At 36.1% G+C, this 7,671-nt stretch overlaps 1 pseudogene; it reads right to left on the reverse strand.

The window, feature by feature from the left end:
- Positions 1–1,568: 1,568 nt before the first annotated feature.
- LOC144373131 (protein FAM76A pseudogene) lies at positions 1,569–3,120 on the reverse strand (annotated as a pseudogene).
- Between the last annotated feature and the right edge of the window lie 4,551 nt (positions 3,121–7,671).

The raw sequence follows: 7,671 nt of genomic DNA on the forward strand, positions 1-7,671 counted from the left end.
GAAACAAAAGGTGTTACCAAAAGTTAGCTACTCAATTTCATGGCAAAACAGTGTCATGATTTTTAAAAATTAAAATTTCAAGACTAAGGATTCTTCTTTCCCTTTTAAGAACTTATGGAAAGTTAGAAAATGTGTGGGTTTGCTTTATATTAAATGCCAAGACCTTAAAAAAAGATTTAGTATAAAACTAAATGTTTTTATATTATCATACTTCAGATAACAGAGTTTCTCAGTCTTTAAAATTTAAAAAAAAATGACTGTCATTTTTCTCAATCTTTTCCCCATAGCCAATGCAAATGCATCTAAAAAATATTATCTGACAGTTTACCTAAAAGCTTCTCATTCAAAAAGTTACAAAACTATTTAACACTGCTGTTCCCCTTCCTTAGAAGGGAAAATTACATCCCCTACCAGGGCGATATCTAAGCCACATGGTCCACTGTATCTCTTAGCAGAAGGAAGCCACCCTTTCCACATCTCTGTCCAATTATGTGCATGGCTCCACTTGTGAGAATGCTATCACAGATTATAGAATATCTGCTTTTAACAAGCTAAATTTACTGCTACAATTTTGGTAGACTGAGACTACAAATGTCATCTGCCCTCACCATTACCTTTAACTCTAGTACCCCCCTGCATTAATAATTCCAGGGTAGTTGATTTTGTTACTTCACAGCACATACTATACACATCCCCAACTTCTTTAAAAAGACCACATAAAGTACCTGAGAGTACAGCTAAAAATACATGTCTATCCCTTTCCTGGAAAAGTGAATCTATGTGCCTATTGAGATAAGAAGGGAAGACAGGCCACACATATCTCTGGCTGATGCCAAACTGCTTCTGAGAAGCACATGTATTCAATACCTTTCCATTAAAAGCAGGGAGTATACAGACTGGGGTGGGTGAAGAGAAATAGGAAGAAAGTACAATGATATTATTTCTCCCACTAATAGTCCATACTTGAGCAGTTTGTACTGATCCCAGAGTGTCCTATAGTTGAACCATTTTGAATCTGCTCCTGTTTAAAAAAATGTTTTCTGTCAATAATAGCCCAGTATAACAACTTATATAGGTAAAGGGTATTTAAAAAAAAAAAAAGAAGTGGCAGTATGAGAATTTAAAATCAATTACCTAAGAATAAAGGAAGTGGGGGAGGGAAATGTCCAGTACAACCTGGACAACCTTTCTTTCTGCCCTTACTTAAAAAGACAGAGTGTTCAAAATCTTTGCAACCTCCCTTAAGTATCTCCTTTAAATGATCTTCCAAGAAATCCTCTAAAAGGCACTTAACTCCAAACGTATACATTGAAATTATTTCACCTTAGTAATCGGTTTTTAAGACTCTAAAGTTAACAAGAAAGAAAAGATCTGATGCATTTTCTAAAAGCTAGAGAATAGGACTTTTTTCCCCCCAAGAGGCATCGCTTTTACAAGAACAACTAGCTAGGCTACCATTATTCTTTTATCAAGAAAAAGTTTCTTTTTTAAAAAAAATAAATAAAACTCTGGCTATACATAGTACAAAGTTCATACATAATATACCTGGAAAAAAACCCAAGAGTAAACCCTGAAGCAAAAGATTTATTGGAGAGAGAAAGCCTCTCTCATTGTACCAAGTCTTAAGGTGGCAGTTTTTAAAGTTAGAGGGTGGCAGTGATATACAATTAATGCCAAACTATTTGCTCATGGGTATGGCAGGATGCAAGGATGGACATAAAAAAATCATTCTGCACATAACACTGAGCAGTGACCACCACAAAAGAACAAAGAGTAGAACCAAAATACATAGAGAAAGAGGAAAGGGAAGAAAGGGATAGAAGGAAGAAAAGGGAAGGGAGAGAAAAAAAGAGGAAGAGATGGTAGAAGAGGAAGAAAAGCATAGAAGGAGTAGTGAGAGAGAAAGAGAAGGAGATTGAACCTGAAATCCCAAACACTCAAGCATGCAGTCATAACACAGCACAAACTAGATGTTTCCATTCAGCTCACTGCAATCACACAAAGAAGGATAACAGTAATAAAATAGAGATTCTTAAGAAAGTTTGCAATTCCCAGAGAACAGCCAGGTCTCCAACCCTAACCCAGGATGACCCCATCTGCTGTTGCTGAAGAACCTCCTGCAGTCTGTCATGGAGAGGTAATAGCTCCTGACTTTTCTGACTTCTTGCTCTTGGACAAGGCAGCTGCCTGTTTTAGGAGTTCTTGATTTTTGGCCTGCAATTGTTCTGTGACTTCTTTGTGCGTTTTCTTCATTTGGTTCATTTTTGCCCTCATCTGAGATTCCTGGTACTGAAAATCAGCCTTTAACTTGGTAATCTTTTTTTCTTTCTCTAAGATCATTTGATCCTTTTAATGCAACATCTTCTTCAGAGTAGCTACCTCTTCTTTCAGCTGAGCAATGATGACAAAGTGGTCAGTGCCTGGTGAATCCAGAGCCAGGTCTGGGGAAAAGCTGTCTCCATTTGTTGTGATTGAATCAAACTTGGATTTTTTCTTTGGGATTTCATTTTCAATTGAAGATGTAGAAAGTGTTTTCTGGCTGTTATAATGGCTACCACCACTCAGGCGGCTGTACTGCTCCTTCTCCTGGTGGCCTGTACGAGAAGAGCTGTTCAGGTGCTTCCTTTGCTCTTTGGTCTTCTGGAGAACACGTTTGTATGAAAGTGTGCACAGCCAGCATAGCAATTTCCCATCTACCTTCTTTCTATCATCTTTCCTGTCAAACGCACACTGCTGCTTGCACTGCTCACAAGAATATGGTGGTCCATACTTCCTTGAATTTGTGCAACGTTGGCATTTATTGCCAATAAATGCTGTAATTATGTTGCAATACTGACAAGGTTTGGGCATTCCATACAACTGCACATTCTGAGCACATTTCTTGCAAATTGTATTGGTTTTGCTCTCCTGCTGGTACTCAGTCCTGCAGTAGGTGCACTTCACAACTGGGTGTGCAATCCGACATTCCTTGCACAGCTGCTGCCCCTGAGACAGCGCCTCGAAGAGGAAGCGCTGGTGGCACTTGGTGCAGGCGTAGAGCGCCACCATGTCCGGCCCTAGCCGTGCTCACCGCCCCGCGGGCCCGGCCCGCCGCTTTATCTGACAGTCTGAGGTACAACCTGGCGGATATTTATTTATTTTTAATATTTATCTTTTTTAGTTGTAGTTGGACATAATACCTTTATTGATTTATTTATTTTTATGTGGTGCTAAGATCGAACCCAGGCCCTTGCGCATGCTTGGCAAGCGCTATACCACTGAGCCACAACTCCAGCCCTAGAAAAAATTATTTTGACCCATGGTTTCAGTCCATGGTCATTTGGCTCTGTTGTTTTTGGATTTATGGTGAGGAAGAACATCAGAGATGGTGTGGCTGACTGAAATTGCTTGTCTCATGGTGTCCAGAAAGCAGAAAGAAATGGGCCAAGAATAAGAGGTAGTCAGTAAGGGCACACCCCCAAGTAATAGGGGACAGACAGACATAGACATGATTGGATGAGACCTACCTTGCTGTCCCCCACATGGTTTCACTTTGAGGAGCATAACTTACCTTTAGCCCTACCTGATTTAAGTCCACAGAATATGTTACATCCCCCAGCGAACTACCTATTATCTGCAGAAGAAATGTTAACAAGAATAACATAAGTTATTCTGAAGTGGGAAACTTTTGTGACCTTTACACAGACCAAATCCCAGAACTCAGGGAGATAAGAATAATTCCCCCAACCACAAAATCTGTAAGAACAGATTCTAATTAGAACCTGTCAGCATGGGACAAAGTGAGAGAGTTGTCATGGCAGTGGAGACTTGAAAGTGTGATGTCATCCTACTGCAGTCAAATGTTGAAAGGTGGATCTGGATGGAACTCTCTGGAAATGTCCCTGGAACTCCATTAAAACTGGAGGTCAGGAGAGGTACACCATTGAAGCCAGAATTAGACAGGCAGTATAGATAGGTAAATCAAGTCAAGTCGGATCAAGGAGTGCAATTTCCTAGAAGCTGGAGACTGCCCCCTGAAGGATTGAAATACCTTAAGAGCCTTCCTCCACCCTTATCAAGATAACCTGCCCCTGCTCCAACCTGTTGCTAAGGTAACCTGTCCCAGGAATCGCCCCTCAGTATAGGGAGCTATAAAAGTTGTTAATTAATGTATCCTGGGATGCTCCATCCCTCTGAGCATCTCCTGTGCTTAGTCACTTACTCAGGAAGGAGAGAGATAAAGGGAAGAGATTGGGAGAACAAAGGAAGCCTAAGACATATAAAAAGGCAGAAGTATAATATTTTGATTATATATTTTATTATAAAAATGTTATGCTGTAAATATCCTCTTGACTACAACACTTGGATCTTAACTTTGGAAAATGTTGGTTTTTATTGAGATCTTCTTGTTCTCCTCCTCCTCCTCCTCCTCCTCCTCCTCCTCCTCCTCCTCCTCTTCCTCCTCCTTCTTCTTTTGCTTCATAATGAATGCATCACTCCTAATTAGCCTAGAAGGTCACAAGCAGAGAAGGCAACATACTCACAGGCTTCAGTGATTAGGATCTGGACCACAAGGCTCTTCCACCATTACAGTGTTTTTTCCAGAATTCATTAATTTTTAATTTTTAATCTATACCTCATTTATTCTGATTTCTTAGTATTTTTCTCAGATTTCTCAAAACTATGAATTAATCACAATTTCTTTACAAGTATGGCTAAACTAAGTACTGCTACACTAATTTTTGGTACCTTAAACTCAATATTTCTACCTAATTTCCCAATATGTTTTTTCTTCTTTCTCTTTTAGCTAAGTGTTTGTCTTGTTCGGATGTCTTCCCACCCCTAAAAGTATGGAGCCCAGGGATGCTTTGACACTGAATTACATCACCAGCCCCTTCCTTCCTTCCTTCCTTCCTTCCTTCCTTCCTTCCTTCCTTCCTTCCTTCCTTCTTTCTTTCTTTCCTTCCTTCCTTTATTTCTTTATTTCTTCCTTTCCTTCTTTCTTTCTTTTTTAAATTTTGAGTCAGAGTCTGGCTAAATGGCTGCTGATGGCCTTGACCTTACCAGCCTCCTGCCTTAGCCACTTGACACTGGGATTAACAGGCTCACACCATCACACAGCTGAGATTTTTAATTGTATGGCTTGATGGGAAATTTTTGCTACTTATTAAGTAGAAAAGAGTGTTCTGAGATTTCTATTTATACTCTAGAATGATCTAATCATGTACATATTCATTCAAAGCATATCAAATATTTTCACTACTCTTTGTAGTAGTGAAACAAGTGTGAGTTTTGTTAAAAGTATCAGGTCTTTGATGGAAAGAAAAGGTATACACTTAAATAGTTGAAAGAAAGTATTTCTATGTGTGCTTGAAATGTTTTATTTATTTTAAATAAGTCACACTGTATTCATGGCGCATGGAAGTTTATTTGTGATAATCTGACAAAGGCTTTACTCTGGGGTTCCCAATACACAAGATTTGGTTACCTGTCACAATGAGAGATTAACTAATAGAGGAAAAGAGAAATGGTGAAGTGAGAAAGGGATTTATTCTTGGCTTGGCTAAATTGGGAAGAGAGCTGGTCTAGAAAATTGTCTTCCTGTTACTGGCAACAGTTTTAGGATTATATAGGAGAACAAAAGTGGAGAGTCTAGAGGTGTGTGTGTGTGTGTGTGTGTGTGTGTGTGTAAAATTCCATTCCATAGGTCAGAGCTTGGGAGAATGTTTTTACTCCCAGAATGAGATGAAGATGGGAAGGAAAAAGTAGCTTAGACAGAAAAGCTTATAAGAAGTGGTACTTCTTTAAATCTTGCCTGTTACAAGTAGACAAATGATTTTGAGTTAAAAATAAATATCTCATTTCCCTGATTTTATCATAACTGGAAAACAATATTATGATATGCTTTTCTTAACACAAATCTTCATTCAATTTCTCATAATTCTGAACATTTATATTTCCATCACATTTGCATGGGCACAAAGGGTAAAGAACTCTAGGGCACATTTTCATTATTTTGAAAAAAATTGGTTGAGTTATAAGATATGGAATTTTTTATTTGCATATTTAGGTACTGTGGCTTGAACCCAAGAGTGCTTTGCCACTGAGCTACATCCTTGTTTTTTTTTTTTAATTTTTGAAACAAGACAGGATCTCACTAAATTTGAGAGGCTGGCCTCAAACTTAAAATTCTCCTGCCTCAGTCTCTGAGGGATTATAGGCATGCACCACTGAGCCCAGCTTAATTAACTTATATTTTTTTAAATCTGCTAGAGTATTTAAAGAATTTATTCTAATGATCCCATATCATAATACTTTATATATAAAATAATTGTTAATTAATTTTTGATTTATTATTAATTTAAGGTCTTAAAGTAGACCACATCTGGAAATTATAAATTAAAACTTTCAAACAGCAATTCTTTATCAATTGTGGTATTATGAGGTTTTATTTCTTAAAAATGACAAGTTTAATTATGGTTTAATTCCATAATTACAATATAGTTATAATTTTATCATTTGTGCTTTTTATTTCTAACATTAAAATATTAATTTAACTATTTATTTAAGTATTATATATTAATTATATTTATTTATAAAGATTCTTAAAAGAATAAAAAGAAATGGCAGATAACAATAAAAATGTGCAAGATCTAAGTAAGGTAAACTAGATTCAATTTTTATTTTTATATATTATTTATATATTTGTATATTATTTTATTTTATTTTTAATTCAAAATCATTTTTCCATAATGAAACATGGTAATGCCTCTGAATTGTTAATTTAAACATAGTGGATGTTTTTGAAGTTTGCAAAGCAAAGTCAAAATTAGTGAATTTATTCATGTAAAAGAAAGTTTATCTATAATTTATCAAATACTGCTACATAGAAGATAAATATATACCTATATATAAAATATATAGATAGAAATGTTTCTATCTGTATAGAGAGATACCTATATTTGTTTTCTCTCTGTAAAATGTTCATTTTTTTTGTCCAGATAAATGTCTTTGCATTATCAAAATATTTGCTTATTTTGAAATTTGGGGATAATTCTAATTCTCTTTGATAAAATTATGTATTTTGAAAAAAAATTATGTCCTTAATATTTATTTTTACTTATGAATATATATTATATATAATGTATATATCATACATATTTCATAATAGTTTCTATGGCCATTTTATTTTTTATATACTTTGATTTTTTTTTTCAAATATTTATTATCTCTTTTAAAAACTTCTCTTCAGGATAGCCTATTCAACAAATGTGGTGGGATGGAAATTCATATACAACAGAATAAAATTTAACCCCTATTTCTCAGATTGCACAGAAATCAACTCAAAGTGTGTCAAAGACCTAGGCATTAGATCAGAAACCCTGCATATACTAGAGAAATATTTAGGCCCAACACTCCAACATATTGGCACAGGAAATGACTTCCTTTATAAAACCCAAAAAGCACAAGGGGTTTGGAGATAGTAACACAAAACAAGCTCAGCATATTAATTATATAAGTCTAAACATCAAAATGATAAATTTCTTCAAAGTAAGTGGAACAAAGGTCATGAGCATGACCGACCCTATTATGATTATCAACTTGCTACCCCAGAACATCTGGCATCTGAACCTCAAGGTCAAGGACTAAATAGTCCCATTGCTGAAATAGAACCCCCTATTGTACAGGGTG

Source organism: Ictidomys tridecemlineatus, unplaced genomic scaffold (genome assembly GCF_052094955.1).
Source record: "Ictidomys tridecemlineatus isolate mIctTri1 unplaced genomic scaffold, mIctTri1.hap1 Scaffold_249, whole genome shotgun sequence".
NCBI classification, from domain to species: domain Eukaryota; kingdom Metazoa; phylum Chordata; class Mammalia; order Rodentia; family Sciuridae; genus Ictidomys; species Ictidomys tridecemlineatus.